Raw genomic sequence first — 17989 nt, 5'->3', positions numbered from 1 at the left:
TGCAGTAGTTCTTCGGATGTGTGGTGTGTGATGAAGAGACATGCTCACGATGTATCACATTGGTTTGTCTTCCAACTAATCATCAAATTTTAATGAAAGATTGAACAAATTTAAAATGACAGGGGACCTGCTTCAGATTATTATTCGGATGGCTGAATTACCAGATTGCATAATCTACACAGGACCACTTGGACATGAACTGTCTACTGATCAAAGCAACTGGCCATTTAATCACAACAAGAACTTTTAGGTTTCTATCCTTTCAGCCAAAAAACAAGATATAATCCCATGTGATGATGTCGTTAGCGAGTGAGAATAAGTGGGAACGAATTGAAGAGATGATGGATTCAGTAGGAGCATCAAAAACACCTAACATTTGGTTTTGTTTGGTGATGCTGAACATCTACACTCAGCCTGATCAGAATTGAACTAACATAATGCGACCCTTTTGTTTTGTTGACTGTTACAGTGGCCAAAAAAAAAAAGAAGATAAAATCATATTCAGCATGCATCTGGACTATGAGTTTGATGCTCCTATTGAATGTTCAAGAATAGGGATTATGATTCGTAGATTATTCGTTAAGTTACGAATGAATTCGTTAAGATCAACTCTAGTTCACAAAAGAAATAACTCTAATTGGTAATAATACATAGAGCTAGATATTCATAATAAAGAAACCAAAGTTTCTGCAGAATGTTTAAATCATTTTGAACTGAGAAGGAATTTGTTAAAATTTGTAAAAATTGTAATCATTTTTCATTCCCACCACTGTAAAAGAAAGATTCATTTTACTAGTTATGTATGCTGCAAAAGATTGTTCGATACTGGATTATGCCAAAGTACACTTTTAAATTGTTAGATGTGAGGAGAACTTAAATGTTCAGTTGAGCTTATGAATGACATTTATTTTTTGGTTGATTGTCAATTTGACAAATTAAATGGAATTGTTTTTCCAGTTTCTACTTGAAGAGGAGTTCACTTTTAAAATTAGTTTGCAGTAATGTTTTGAGCCCAACACATGTCTTGTCGAGGGAACGGTTTAGATACCATATACATTTTTTCAATGATTACTCAAGGTTTAGTTGGGTTATTCCTTTGAGACTTAAATCTGAATGCAAAATTGTCTTTATGCAGTTCCATAAAATTCTAAATAGACAATTTGACAAAAAAAAATTTGGACAACTCAGTGTGACTAGGGAGGTGAGTTTACGAGTTTTAACTCCTTATTTGCAATATTATGACATAAGCTTAAGACATGCTTGTCTTTATGTCGATCAACAAAATGGCAGGATAGGAAGAAAACATAAACATATAGTCGAACTGTTGGATAATAATTTAATAATTAATAGACAGTGTGTGTGTAAATAAAGTGTGTAGTGTGTACTAAAAAAGAGGGTAGTGTATCCTAATTTATAGAGAGTTATTTTTATGTGTTTTAATGGTTCCAAAATTTGTTGTAACCATCTCTCCATGTTTAAAGTAATGGATTAATGGCTATTTAAGGTTATTTAAGTTTGTGTAAAGTAATGGGTTAGTAGCTATTTAAAGTTGTTTAAGGTAGTAGATTAGTGGTTCCTAAATTCTTGTCTCTGTTTTAGTCTCTATTATTGTATAGTCTATTTAAAGGTTTTTTTGTTGATGAATAAAAAATGAAAAAATTTTCTCTTCTTTCTCTCGTGTATTTTTTATTTTGGCTAACAGTGGTATCAGAGCAAGGTTAAAACTTTTGTGATAAGAGAGTTTGTGGAAAGCAGTAGCTTATTTTATTCTGTAGCCAAAAAAAAAATTATGACAATTGAGAATTTTGTCCAACCACCAATTCCTTGCTTTGTTGGTCATTACGAGCATTGGAGAATTTCATGAGATCAAAGGAGTATTGGCAGATTATTGAGAATGGAGTAGCCAAACCAGCAGAAGGAACGTCAATGACACAGAAAGTCGAAATGGAAGCATTAAAATTAAAAGATCTCAAAGCCAAAAATTATGTCTTCCAAGCAACTAATCATTCAATCTTGGAAACCATTCTTTGCAAAGACACTTCTAAGGATATTTGGGACTTTATGAAAAAGAAATTTCAAGGATCAACAAGAGCAAGGAGGCAACAGCTTCAAACACGTTGTTCACAATTTGAAATATTACAGATGAAAATAGGAGAGTTGGTCACAGATTACATTTCATGAACGATGACAATCGTCAACAAAATGAGGATTCTCAGTGAACAAATGATGGACGTCACCATAAATGAAAAAATTATTTGATCCATAACACCAAATTTTAATTTTGTTGTTTGTTGTATAGAGGAAGCAAATGATATTGAAGAACATTTAATTGATGAATTGGAAAGTTCTTAACTGGTTCTTGAGCAAAAGTTTAGTCGGCAAGAGGAGGAATATACATTAAAGGTTTCAAATGAAAATCATTTGTTTGCAATAAACTAATTAAGAGAATCAATCTCATAATTCTGCCAGAAGAGGAAGGGGAAAAAAGCAGTCTAGCTCAACTAATTAAGACCAAGAGACAAGTTTAATGTTGAGTGCTATCGATGTCACCAGTATGGTTATTACAAATCTAAATGTCGAACTAATCTCTCTAAAAGTAGACGAGAAAATTCAAATTTTGCAGAAAAGAAGGAAGAAATATCCTTATTAATGGTTTGCTATACAAGAGAAGAGGTTAACAAGAACCTATGGTATCTAGACATGGGATGCAACAATCATATGTGTGGAGATAAATTGGTCTTTTCAACTTTAGATGAATTAGTACACGATATGTAAAGTTTGGGGATAATTTGAAAGTCTTGATCATGGGAAAAGGACAGGTAACTATTCAAACAAAAGAAAATGTTACTCAAACAATTTCAAATGGTTTTTTAATTCCACAATTGAAGAAAAATTTACTAAGCATTAGACAATTGCAAGAAAGAGGTTATGAGATTCTCATAAAAAATGGAGTATGTTTCATTCTAAGATGCCAATTTAGGTTTAATTACTGGAGTTGAAATGACTGTAAATAGGATGTTTCCTCTCTATCTCAATAGCATCAATCGATTATGTTTTTCAACAAAATTAAATGATGTGGCTTGGTTGTGGCATTTTTGCTATGGTTATTTAAATGTTAGTGATCTGAAGATACTTTAATAGAAAAATATGATTACTGGTGTTCCGATTTTTGCTAGCCCTTCAAAAATTTTTGAAGAATGCGTTGTTAGCAAACAACATCATGATCCATTCTTGAAAGGAAAATCACACAGGACAAGAAAGTAGTTGGAAATTGTTCATTCTGATACATGTGGATTGATAAATCCTCCATTCAATGGGAGAAAGAGGTATTTTATCATTTTTATCAATGATTACAATTAAAAAAAAATTGGGTTTATTTTTTGTAGAAAAAATCTGAAGCTTTTGTAACCTTTAAAAGTTATAAAGCACTTGTTGAGAAGAAAGTTAGAAACCCAATAAAGATTCTTCGTACAAACCATGGAGGAGAATACAACTCACATGAGTTTATAAATTTTTGTGAGACTTATGGAACCAAGAAAGGCACCTTATAACAACATATACACCTCAGTAGAGTGGTGTTTGTGAAAGAAAGAATTTTACTATTTTGAATATGGTACAAAGTCTTATGACAAAAAGTTGTGCTCCAAAAAATTTCTAGTTCGAAGCAATAAATTAAAGCATTCATATTTTAAATAGAAATCCCACATTTTCTATTCAAAATATGACGCCATAGGAAACATGAAGTAGACAAAAACTGGCAGTTAACCATTTTAAAATTTTTAGGTGTATTGCCTTTGCCTATGTTCTAGACCAAAAAAGGGAGAAATTAGATGACGAGGGGGAGAAGTGCATTTTTCTGGGTATTAGTGGGCAATCAAAAGCTTATAAGCTTTACAATCCAATCACTAAGAAAATTATTATTAGCAAGGATGTCGTTTTCGATGAAAATCAAACCTGACAATGGAATGAGAATGACATTAAAGGAGATATTCTAGCACTTTTTGATGAAAATAATAATGAGAAAAGTCAACAATCTTTAGAGAATATGCAGCAAGTAGCAGTTCCAAAAAATGTTCAAAGTTCATCTACAATGAAAAAAATTCAACAAAGGCCATAACATGTTAAAAGAAGACTCGCATGGATGTTTGATTATGAAATAGCTAAAATTGACCAGTTTGAAGACCCACTTACATATTTGGCTTGGTTTTCTTATTGTGATCTTACAAATTTTAAAGAAGTTGTAAAGGAATCAAAATGGCAAAAGGTTATGGATGAAGAAATTGCAGCCATTGAAAGAAACAATACTTTGGAATTGATTGAGTTTTCAAAAGGACATAAGACAATTAGTGTCAAGTGGGTTTAAAAGACAAAATTGAAGGAGAATGGTGAAGTTGACAGATACAAGCAAGAATATGAGATTGACTGTAAAGAAGTTTTTGCTCTAGTTACTCAATATGATACAATCAGATTGGTGATTGTAGTAGCAGCTCAAAATTCATAGCCTATTTTTCAATTAGATGTGAAATCAACATTCTTACATGGTGATATACAAGAACAAGTATTTATTGATCAACCCCTTGATTATATGAAGCATGGAAGTGAAGATAAAGTGTACAAATTGAAAAAGACATTATGTGGGTTAAAACAGGCTCCATATGCTTGATATTGTCAAATTGATGATTAGTTTTTGAATGAAGGTTTTAAAAAATGTCCATATGAATAGACACTATTTATTAAAATATGTAATGATGGGAAGATACTTATTGTGTGCTTATATGTGGATGACCTTATTTTCATTATAAATGATATCGACATGTTTGAAAATTTTAAAAGATCCATGATGGTTGAATTTGATATGGTGAATCTTTGAATGTTGCATTATTTTCTGGGAATTGAAGAGGTGCAATCAAGTGTTAGAATTTTTATTTCCTAAAAGAATTATGTTCATGAGATTTTAGACAGGTTTCAGATGAAAAACTGTGATTTTGTCTCTACACCAACTAAGTTTGTCAACCATAAAAGTCAAACTTGCAGCTACAACATCATGTGTTTCTCAAGCAATTTGGCTATGAAATATCCTTGAAGAGGTTCATTTCAAGCAAGAAGGACCTACCCATTCTCATATATTATGACAACAACTTAGCTATAAAACTATGGAAGAAACTTGTTTTGCATGGAAGAAGCAAACATATTGATGTAAGGTTTCACTATTTATAAGATCTCACAAGAGAAGAAATTAACTGCAAAAGTGAAGATCTAGTTGTTGACATATTTACCAAGACCTTCAAACTAGATGCATTTCATAAACTTAGGAAGTTACTTGGAGTTTGCCTAATTGAAAATTTAATTTGAGTGTCTATTATATCGAATTAAACTAATGTTATAAATATTAGTTTAAGAGAGGGATTGTTGGATAATAAATTAATAATTAATAGGTGGTTAGTGTGTGCTAAAAAGTGGGTAGTATTTCCTAATTTTTAGGAAGTTATTTTTATGTGTTTTAATGGTTCTAAAATTTTTTGAAACCTCTCCATGTTTAAAGTAGTGGGATTTAAATTTGTTTAAAGTAATGGGATTTAAGTTTGTGTAAAGTAATGGGTTAGAGGTTATTTAAAGTTGTTTAAGGTTGTGGGTTAGTGGTTCTTAAATTTTTGTCCATGCTTTAATGTTTATCATTGTACAGTTTATTTAAAGGCTTTCAGTTAATGAATAAAGAATGCATAAATTTTCTCTTCTTTCTTTCTTGTATTTTTTATTTTGGCTAATAGAACTAGCACCAATTTTATTTGCACAAGCTACTATGCCTCTATCCTTTTGTTGGTTGCTTTTTAGACTACCATCTTCTTGATAAATAAACTACCCGACTTAGTTTTAAGCAAAAAGTGTCCACATCAGGTCATATTCAATTAGAATCTAAATTATGAATTCTGAGAAACCTTTATATCGAAGTGCCTATTATCCTCTTTTACTACCCTATAATAAACATAAATTTGATTGTAACACAAAAATGTGTATTTGTAGGGTATAATCTAGTACATAAAAGGTATAAATGTTTAAGTCCACTATCATTTGCACAAAGTTAAAAGGGTAAAATTTCATGAGTAAAAGTTCTTCTTTAAGTCAAATTCCAACTTCAATCAAAGTTTTTGTTTTCAATCACATAATTTGAAGTTTCCACATAATAGTCTATTTATACCCAATTACTTTTAATATTCATGCACAAAGAAAGTTGTCTAAGGTTGTTTCTCTTACACTTCCTGAAAAAGTTGGTCAATCTTTAGCTCCCTTTGTCCATAATCAACCATCATCTACCTTAAAATAGTTTGTTTCACTTGTTGATTCTTTTGAAGAAGCAAGCACAACATTAACACATGTTCATGATAGAAATGTTATACCAAATAAATCTCTCACTAAACCTATGTCACTAGATTTTAATGATTCTTTCAAAACTTTCAATTTAAAGGTGCCCTTCTTGCCACTAACACATCATCTAGTCAATCCTTATCACATCTACCTTCTACAACAACCCAAGTCACACTTAAACCAATAGTTTTAGGTGATTGTGCTGATAAGCCTACTCTAAATGTTCACCATATGGTTACAAGATCAAATATTGGTTCTCTTCCAGCCCTTGGAACCTTTTAAGCCCAAACTATCACTATTCCCACAATTTCAAAATCCATCAAAGCTACTTAGTAAGACTCTCTATGGGTTCATACTATGACAAAAAAGTTTAATGGACTACTCAAAGACAACACATAAACTTTAGTGCCTTTAAATGAGAACATGCATGTAATGGATTATAAATGGATTAAAAGCCAGGTTGGTTGCCAAGGGGTTTCAACAGACCCTTCTTCAGATCTCAAATATTTTTCTTCTCTCAAGCTTGCTTTTCTCTATCTAATATTTTGAAGAAACGGTGATTTCTAGGCCACTAATCACAACATCACTGATAATTATTGAAAAGATCGAACGGTGAGTTAAAAATCATGGAATGGTGCCATTTTATTCAACAATGATTAATTTTTCATAAAAAATAGTCGAAACCTTTTCAGATATTTTCCTTCTCTCAAGCTCTTTGTTTCTCTTTCTAAAATTGTGAAGAAATGGTGATTTCCAAGCCACTAATCCCAGGGTTGCTAATGATTATTGAAAAGGATCAAACAGTAAGTCAAAATTCAAGTAATGGTGTCATTATATCCGGGGGTCATTAATTTTTCATAAAAATAATAGAACATTCTCAAAACTCTTGAAATCTCATATTTTCCTTCTCTCAAGCCCTCCTTTCTATCTCTAAAAGAATGGTGATTTCAAGATCAGTAATCCCAAAATTGCTAATGATTATTGTAAAAGATCAAACGATGAATCAAAAACTAGGGAAAGGTGTTATTTTATTCAAGGGTGATTAATATTTCATAAAAATAGTTGAACATTCTCACCCTCATTAAATCTCAGATGTTTTCTCTCTTTTAAGATTTTTTCTTTTTATAACAAGGAATCTCATCCCTTTCTCATTCTAAAATCATGAAGAAACATTGATTTCTAGGTACTAATCCTAAGGTTGCTAATTACTATTGAAAAAAATCAAATGGTGAGTCGAAAATTAAGGAGTGATGTCATTTTATTAATGGGTGATTAATTTTTGATAAAAATATTAGATCATTCTTGACCCTCGTCAAATCTTAGATATTTTTCTTCTCTCTCAAATTGTGAAGTAACATGTGATTTTTAGGCTGCTAATTGATTACTATTAAAAAAAATCAAACAATTAGTCGAAAATCAAGGAAAAGTGTCATTTTATTAATGGGTGATTAATTTTTATAAAAATTGTATAACATTCTCGACCCTCTTTAAAATTTTGATATTTTTCTTCTTTCAAGCTCCCTTCTCTCTCTCATATTGTGAAGAAACAATTGATTTCCAGGTCACTAATCCAAAGGTTTTTGATTATTTTGAAGAAGACCAAATAGTTAATCAATTTACTGCTTGTAATTTTGATTTTTTAATCTTTGGATTTCTCTATGAAAATAGAGTTGCTTGTAAATTTTTGAATCAATGAGAAAGTGAGGTATTTTCATTCAAATGCTTTGTCAGCTTTCGATTCCTAGTAAAACTTTTATATGGTAGTGGGAATGGTCAATATCCATGCCTAATATCATTTCAAATGTCCACGACAGGGGATTTTAATTATGAGACTGCTTTGTAAAATATGAACAATCATATCCATCAAATCAGATTCATTATTAATTGCATATCAGTCAACATTCTTGCACTACTACAAGGATTACGATTAAATAGGATGAGCAACCACGTAGCATTCCATAGCAGACGCCTTAGCACGCTTCGTCACAAGGATTTTAGCATTCTATATCACATTTTTTGATAGGTTATTTAGATTGTTATACTTAGATATCACTTCTTTTCTCATAATTTCATTATGGAAAATTATGTTGTTGAAAAACCTGCCAAGGCATTTTGCAATGGTTCAAAGGAACTTGAAACTTTCTGTTAATAATAAAAAGAATGGGGTACAAAGATTTGCACATCAATTGTGATCTTTAATCACACCACTTTGCAATCAAACTACTAAAAGCTTGTTTGAGTTAATGAGCTCATGGTGATTTCTGATTGATTTTGTGTCAAATATGTGTCTTCTCTAGACTTTCCAATCAAGTTATTTAAGATCTCTAAGCAATACCATCCAACGCCCTGATATGCTAATGAAATTGCTTTGATAGCGTCACAATTACATTAACCAACTCTGCTATTCTGGAAAACTATCGAATTACTCTTGCTTTTATGCCTATTAGTTATCATCTATATAGCACGGAAATGGAAACGCAGAAACAGGAAAATGCAGAAACGAAAATGTGGAAACATATTTTCTAAAAGATATGAGAAACAAAAATGTGGGCAAACTTACAAATATAAAAAATATAAAGTTTTTTTTATATATAAATACCAATTTTTTATAATAAAAATATATAAACTTGTATAATATAAAAATAAATAATAAAAAATATTGAAGAGAAAAAACACTATAAAAGGGAATCATCTAATCTATTGTAAGTTGTTGTGTAAGAATATGTAGATATTTAAAAAAAAAAGATAATAATATACACCAATTTATATAACATGTTGGAAATGAGATGAATAACACATTGAAAAATAGAGAGGAGAAGAATTTAATATGAGATTTAAAGATATTTCGAGTTTAAAAATATAAAAGATGTGTGTTTAATTAATTTCACGAATTTTCTTTTAAAAGAAATGCGTTTCAAAATTTTTCAAAAATTTAGAAATGCTCTTGAAATGTTTCATAAAAGTTTTGAGGAGTTTCGAAAACAGAAATGTTTCCAAAACATGGCAACGAATCCCATTGTTAGTTTTTGTGCTTTCTAGGTTATCATGAACCAAGCTAGAGCTTCAAAATTAGAGGGAATCATTGTATTGCAATCCCAATTGAGGCAACAAGTAAATAGTATCTCACTTAGGAAAAATATTATGAAAAATTTGTTGAAAAGAGTAAGTAGCAAAACTTTGTGCAGAATATCATTTGAGAGAGAATTTGGTAAAAATTCTAAGACTGTATGAACTTTCTTTTCATATACAGAGCTATCTTCCATGTCTTGCATCAAAGAAAATCAAAGTTTCATGGTACTAGTTATGTCTGATATACGAAGTTGTTAGGTATTGAATTATGTTAGAGTACTCTTTCATGACCTGTTCAAACTAGACATTAGAACAACAAACATGTCTTCCCTGTAGGGAATTGCAAGACCACCCCTTGGATTTTCAAATCCAAATTCTTCTTCAGCTTGACTTAATAGCTCTTGGAATGAAGGGTGATTTAAGTATGATATCGGAATCACAAATCTACTGTTTTGGTTTTTTCCAACATAAACAACAAAATGGCCCTTTGGAACTTTTATAGCTATTGAAGCATCTTGGTTTGCCGCAAAGAATGATCCTCGAAGAATTCGCTTAGCTTGAGAAATACGAGGCAGACAAAAACCTATGATCTTATACGTATGTCTATACCTTGTGGGGGATTAACAGGAAGACAAAAGAAAAGATTTGTGGAAAAAGCAAAATATGCCACTTGAAGATGTGAAGAGATATGTTGCTCTGCTCATGTAAACCAACTTCTACGTGTATATATAGATTGATCCATTTCGCCAATATCCTTCAAAATCAAATTGATACAGTGTGTTGCACAAGGAGATCAAGTAATATTTTGATATTTTTTAGATAACAATTTTTTAGCTATTTTGTAGGTAGCTCCATTATCAGTTACAAAATGGACAATACTCTTAGGTCTAACCCATAATACTATTTCCTCAAACAACCCAAATAATTTGTCTACCTCATTTACAACATCAGATGCATCCACTGATTTAATAAAACAAATACTCCCTTTTAAACAATACATGAAGAAATTTATCAATTGCCCAACCATCAGCCATAAGTGTACAACCAACATCTTCCCAATTTTTTCTATAACTATCAACAAACAATCGAACTTCCTTCTTGAATTTTTTAACAAATTCACCTGTGTTTCATAATATGTTGGTTGTTTATATCCAGACCCAATTATAGTTATGACATCTAACATAGGCTAGAAATAAATAGAATTTAGTACATTAAGAAAGATGCAAGCATCATATAGGTACCTCACAATAGTCATGTTAGCTCTCCATTTGGCTTCTTTTCCAACCAAAACACTCCTTATTGAAGGTTGAGACCCACTAGTAGTCTTTGGAGCAAAAAAATCCCCAACACCAATTGGTTTTTTTCTTTTTGAATCATTTGTTGATCTATTTTCTTTTCTAGAAGATCTAGTATTACCTTCATTTATGTTCATTGGAGGAGACAACTCTTCGAATTCTTCACGTGTAATATCACCCTCAAATTAAGATACACTAGCATCAAAAGGAGTTGCATGCTTACAAAAATCTTGTCTTTCTTTATTTTTTACAGCAATCTTATCTAATGCATTTATCATTTGATATCTAACATCATGAGGAACTTTAATGCATGGGCCAACATCACCTTTATTTCCAGCCAAATGTTGTTTCATTCTATATATACCACTTCCTCTAGTTGTCTTATCACAATATAAACAATTCAAGATCTTCCTTCCATTCTCATCAATATTTTCAGAAATATGTGCCCAAGCAATATCACCTTTCATTTGACACAGTGTCGAAGAAGCTTTAACCCCAGGTGATGACATACTTCTACTTTATCTATTTGTTAGACACAATAACAAACCACTATAAAATATATATATATATATATATATACACACACACACACAATAACAATAAGTCAATTATAAATTAACAATAACAAATTCATTTATTATTAAGCACTAAAAGCCAAAACATATTAAATTACAAAAACAAATAAACATGATGATGATATTGTTGGCTTGTTGTGCACCAATTACATCGATTGACAAAAGAAAACAAATATAAAGTGTCTACTGTTGCAATAATTGACCAAAGAAAATAAATATAAAAAGTCTACATTTTACTTTTCCAGAACCTACATTTCAAGCTATCAGTTTATACGTTCAAATGAAAAACATTTAAATAAAGATTACATAACCTTACAATGACCAGTTTATTGTCAGTATTGTTGAAGTACAATCGTTGGTCACTATAGCACAGGAATTTGTCATCGTCAGTTGTCGTCTCAACTTGCGATATCGTCGACAACAACAGCAAATACAGACGTTAATATTTGTTGTTGTTTAAACCTATGATCAAAACTAATATTCAACAGTGTCCTTGTGGTCGTTGAAAAACATCTTCCAACCATCGTTGGTAAAAGATCAACTGTTGTGATGAAGTTAGAATAAGTCATCGACAGCCAAAACTTCACAACATGGAAGAAGAAAAAAAAGAAAGAAAATTGTTCATTTTTAAATAAAACACTAAACAGTGAACTGTAAAACCAGGTTTGATTGTGAGCTAACGGTTCACTCGTTATCCAACCCAATTTTTACTGTAAAACAGTTTTAGAATTTATATCAACCGTCTACAGTACCGGTTCACGGTTTGACTAGTCAAACCATCCTGTCTGGTCCAGTTTTTCAATCCTTGGATGTTATTATAAGAAAATATTTAAATTTTTAGGAGATAAGGTAAGTTCAATTTTGGAAAAAAAAAATTTATTAGTTAAAGGCAAGGATCTTGCCACAAAGAGAGAGGATATTTTTATTTGCCATTAAATTGAAGATAAATGTGATTTTATTTTAAAGTTTACATTAAAAAAGAAAAAAGGGGATAGAGAAGATATTTTCTTTCAAACCAAAAAAGAAGATTTTGAGTATTGGTTTTAGAAAGAAAAGAATTGTTGAGAATGAGACTAGAATAGTGAAACAGTGTTATTGATATTATTTCTTGCATTAAGGTATGTCTCAACATTTTCATTTATTTGGGTATATAGGCATGTTATGATTTAGGATAAGGTTTTTTTTTTTTTTTGAATTTCAATTCAATTGTACTATTGTAAACTAGAATATGTTCTAGTTTGCATTGTACATTATTTGTTTCATGATAGTAGTATATTAGTTTATAAAATAAACAAAATAAAATATATATAATTTTTGGATTTTCATTGATAATATTTATGTTACCCTTGAATGTATCTATTTGTTAGTAATAAACTTTTATATATGTTTTATTCTATGTTATTTTTCATATCAACTCAATTTTATAAAAAATTGGAATTTTTAGTACTTTCCTTATATACTAACTTTGTGAATTTAAATTGCTAGTTTAAAGTATTTTAAAAATTCCAAAAATTTCATTTAAAATGCTACAGAGTATTATTAACCATTTTATGAATTTTATTTGATTTTATAAGTTATAATAATGACATAAAATTAGCTAGAATCTCAAGGTGCTAAACTTGGAAATTTTTATAGATTTGTAATCTGTAAAAGAATTTAGTAGGCATTCTTAAACATTCTCAATTTGAATATATTTTTTATATATAAATTAGTATGTCTAGTTCTACTATGGAAATTTTTGTAATTTTTCTAATTAAAATGATTTATGAAAATTGTTATAAGATTGAGTGTTAAACCTGCAATTTATGTGACAGGGTTTATGACTTATGAAAATAATTTAATTTTTAGAGCTTTTTGAATTATTTTTTACTTTAATATTTTTAGCTTAACTAGTTTATTTCTGGAAATTTTCACAATTTTACACATTATATGATATTTATTTAAAATTGTTACAAGATTGTGTGTCCAATCTGAAAAATGCTTGGAAGTGTTAGTGATCTATTAAAGAAATGGGTTTTACCTGGCTTTTTAAATTATTATGTGGTTGATATTTTTTATTTAAACCATCAATATGTGAAGTTTATTTTTGCAAAATTTCGTAATTGTTTGATTTATATAGAATTTTATAAAATTACTAGAAGCATGAATTGTCAAACCCGAAAACTGTTGACAGTGTTCTTTAACTGTGGAAGAAATTAATTTTTCAAGAAGTTTTTATATCCTTTTAAGTTGAATATTTTTCTGGTAAATTATTTATATATTTCCTTTATCTTTGCCAAGTTTTGTAATATTTCAGTTTGTATAGAAATTTATAAAATTCATGGAACAAAGATTATATAGTGTAGACATGTGTTAGTTAGGTTTAGGTTGTTCATTTGAGTACCTTTATAATTTGTGAAATTAGGTTTAAATTGAGGTTTTTCAATGGAATCTTGAAAGGGATTTCTAAGAGTCATTGATGCAAGTTGAATTTATTGATTGTGGCTATGAATTCGAGTAGGTTTTGTGTGGTTGCTTGAAACATATAAGGATTGTGTGAATCTTTACTCTTAATCAAGGTAAGTAAAAACTATATTTTTTTTTATGCATATAAATGTTTTATGTTTGAAAATGATAGTCAAATATGAAAATTTTGGTTTTCGTAAATTATATAATTATTTTATACACATTTTCTATTAAACCCAAACATTTATACAAATGTTTTCATAACTTATACAAATATTTCATTTTATTTATATATAAATGTTTTTGTAAGTTATATAAATATTTTGTTTTATATATATATAAATGTTTTCGTGAGTTATATGAATAGTTCGTTTTATTTATATATAAATTCGCAAGTTATATAAATATTTCATTTTTGTATATATAAATGTTTTTGTAAGTTATATAAATAATTTGTTTTATTTATATACAAATGTTTTCGTTAAGGAAAAAAATATTTTTGTAAATATTTCTTTTAAACCAAAAGATTTATATAAATATTTTTATAAGTTATATAAATATGTCGTTTTATGTGTATATAAAAGTTTTTGTAAATTATAATATATTTTCGTAAACATTTCTGTTAAACTAAAAATTTATATAAATATTTTTGTAAGTTGTATAGATATTTTATTTCGGTACAAGTGTTTTTGAAAGTTATATAATATAAATATTTTGTTTTGTTTACATGGAATAGCTTTTGTGAGTTATAAAATATTTATATATACAATTTTATTTTATCCAAATTTTATTTACTTAGACATTGATTTACAAATTTATTTTAGTAGTAACCGAGATAAAATTACTTATGGTGCATTTATGATATAAAACTTTGTATGTATGTGGTTTTGACTGATTGTTCATAGCTTCTAAATACCAGCTTTGAACTCTGAAACTATAAGTTTAGTCCAATTGGATTATTTGTTTTGTTGTACACACTTTTAAATCCTGGTCGAGTCACCAGGATTATAGGTGACATATGATTCTGAAATTCCAGCCAAGTCATTGGGATTATAGGTGGCATCTAATTCTAAAATTATGGTCAGATCACGAGGAGTACAGGTGACACTACGTAACATGAGTCTAAAAAATATTTTTGACTTGAGATTGATATAAGAAAAGTTCAAATATATTTTAGTATTTATATATTGTTTTATATGCTTAAATATTTGATTTCACTTGACCCTTTTTGTTTGTATTTAAATTAAATGTTTTTGCATACATACTTTCGTTTAGTTTCTACCTATCAAGTTGATGGCTCACCTCCTCGTCATTAACTTTTTGCAGATTAGATTTTCATATAAAGTGTGAGTGACTATTTAACAATTGAGGAATAAGGAGTAAAAAGGGATCAACTGAAGAGGTTGAAAAAAAAATTTGTATCTATTTGAGTATATGCTTTCTATCAAAGACAATTATTTTTATTATAATGTTTTGATGTTGAAAGAAAAAAATAAGACTGTCAGGACATATTTGGTTAAAAAAATTCTAAATTTTATTATATGTTAATATTAGTTTTGGGATGTTACATTCATATTTATCAATTCATTTGTCAATTTCTCATCTTACTATAAACATTTGGCAAAAACAGTTTTATAAAACTTTTCTTTCTACCAAACATTTATCTTTGGAAAATATTTGAAAATTTTTATTAGAGAAATTCATCCAATACATTTGTCTTGACAACAATATAAAATAATATAAGTTTTGTTTATATAAAAAATATATATATCTTCCAAGAAAATTTTCAAAATATTTTAAATTAAACATTAGATAACATATCTTCAGGCAATAAAATTCGAAACATAAATCACCTTTATATATTTTAAATTAAACATTAGTTTTTCCTTATTTTAAATTGCCCAATGGGATGCAAATATCTTCATATTATCTTAACAATGATAAATCAAATGATTTAATCTTACAAGTGTCCTCTAATAGTATATAACGTATTGTGTATATATGAACCATTCATTGGATAACTATTGTTATATGAATTTCAAAAAATAATTCTCTCATCATAAATTCATGAAATTTGAAAAAATTAAAATTCATAAAATTTTCAAATGAATCAATATTTAATTTCCACTTCAAAACATTCTATAAGGAGAGAGTATCTAAATATATTCGATGAAATCAAAATATAAAGTTGTCCAAAATTTGAGAACTTTATTGGACAGTCTAGGTTATATATTTTTTTTTAATAATTTGTGTAACTATAATGAAATTTTGATATAAATTAAAATAAATATAGTAAAATTTTCATAAAAATATTAAGATACAATTGAATTAAAATACTTTATCAAAACGTTTAAGAAAGCCAAACTATCAAATTATCAAAAAATTAGAATATTTTTCTAAGATTTTTAATAATTTATATAATTATCAGAAAATTATATAAATTTGACATAATTAAAAATACATGTTATAAAATTTCTAGAAAATTTGTCAATTACAAATAAAAAAACTTAATTAATTAAAACATTTAATAAACATAGTGTAACATCCCTCCTTAGAAGTACTACCCACCAAAGGAGAAATGTTATGAATTAATATCCGGAGCGTCCATTTTATTTATTTTTATCTTTTAAAATACTTTAACATGAATGCATCACTAAACGTGTTTATAAATTATTTTAAGAAAACTGAAAATCTAGAAGCGAATAAAAGATGTATATACTCATGTGAAAACTCATCTGAAAGCATCTGAATACGTAGAGTAATTATATACAACTGTACCATCATCTTAAAAAGGTCAAAAGTCGATAAGAACATGTCATTGTATGCATGTAATATAAACTAGAGATAACCTGTTTCAACCGGATCTACCTACACTGACCTGACCCTACCTCACAGCTATCTTGATCACCTGTACCTGCAATCATGAAAGAAAAGGAAGTGAGTGATAAGAACATTCAGTAAGGGGAAAGAATTAAGTAAACTATCTCTTTTCCTGTTTTAACTCACTCTCGGGACTCAACCTTATTCATAACCCTTATAAGAACTCGAGGAGATAATCTAGTTCATGCTTTATTATTTGGGTCATACTTTGTCCCATCTGGTGTCTATTTGATACTTTCTGAAAGTTGACTATAGAGATTTGACACTTTTCTAAGCTCAAGCTCTCTTCTTTTCTCTTATTACACCATTTCTGAATATGAATTGAGCTCTACTGCGAGCAGACCCTACTGTGGGTCTATGTCCTACTACGGACGTGTCCTATTACGAACGTGCTCTACTACGGGCGGTGTAGTGTAAAGTGCCCTCTCATAGTTCATAGCATGCATCCGGGACTTATATCTTACTAATTTTGCTTTTATCTAAATCTATTCATAACTCACCAAACCATACTTTTGGGACGAGCCCTGAATCTTGAGCCCAAATTCCTTTTCTTTTTTTTCTTTCTTTTTTTCTTTTATTCTCCTTTCTTTCCTTTCCTTTCCAAAACTGTGAAATACTGTTCACAACCCTGTTCATTTGATAGGGCAACCTTCTTTTTCATACAATTTTATAATCCAAACGGTTTCGAACTCATACAAGTTATATATCGTTGAAAAGAGGATTCAAAGAGCTTTCCAAAAAGCTATAATAGCACTCATAATTCATTCAATAAGGCAGTCAAAACGTGAGATGAAATTAGTGGCAGAAACTACCTCTTCTGTTTATTTGGTAAAACAGTCCTTGTGGTTTATACAATATTTAACAGTCCAAATGATCCCCAATTCATACAAGCTATATATCATTGAAAAGAGGATTCAAAGAGATTTCCAAAAATATATAATAACACTCATAAATCATTATATAAGACAGTCAAAACATGAGATGAAATCAGTGGCAAAAACTCTCCCCTATTTATTTGGTAAAACATTCCTCTTGATTCATACAATATTTAACAGTCCACATGATCTCTAATTCATACAAGCTATATATAATTGGAAAGAGGATTCAAAGAGCTTTCCAACAAGCTATGATAACACTCATGATTCATCAAATAAGGTAGCCAAAACATGGGACGAAATTAGTGGTAAAACTGTAAATATTATGCAACTCTCTGCCATCAACAAAATCATACACATAGACACCCCAAATGGCAAAACAACATTTCTCAACTTCAAATCATCTTTTATAACATAGATCTAAGGAACCAAAAGCCTAAAACATACAAGTTATCAAGGATGATACCCTTTACCTTGTTTCAAGCCA

This window comes from Mangifera indica, chromosome 4 (assembly GCF_011075055.1).
Source record: "Mangifera indica cultivar Alphonso chromosome 4, CATAS_Mindica_2.1, whole genome shotgun sequence".
Lineage (NCBI taxonomy): Eukaryota > Viridiplantae > Streptophyta > Magnoliopsida > Sapindales > Anacardiaceae > Mangifera > Mangifera indica.
The sequence above is the reverse complement of the archived record's forward strand: the minus strand, read 5'-3'. Positions refer to the sequence as shown.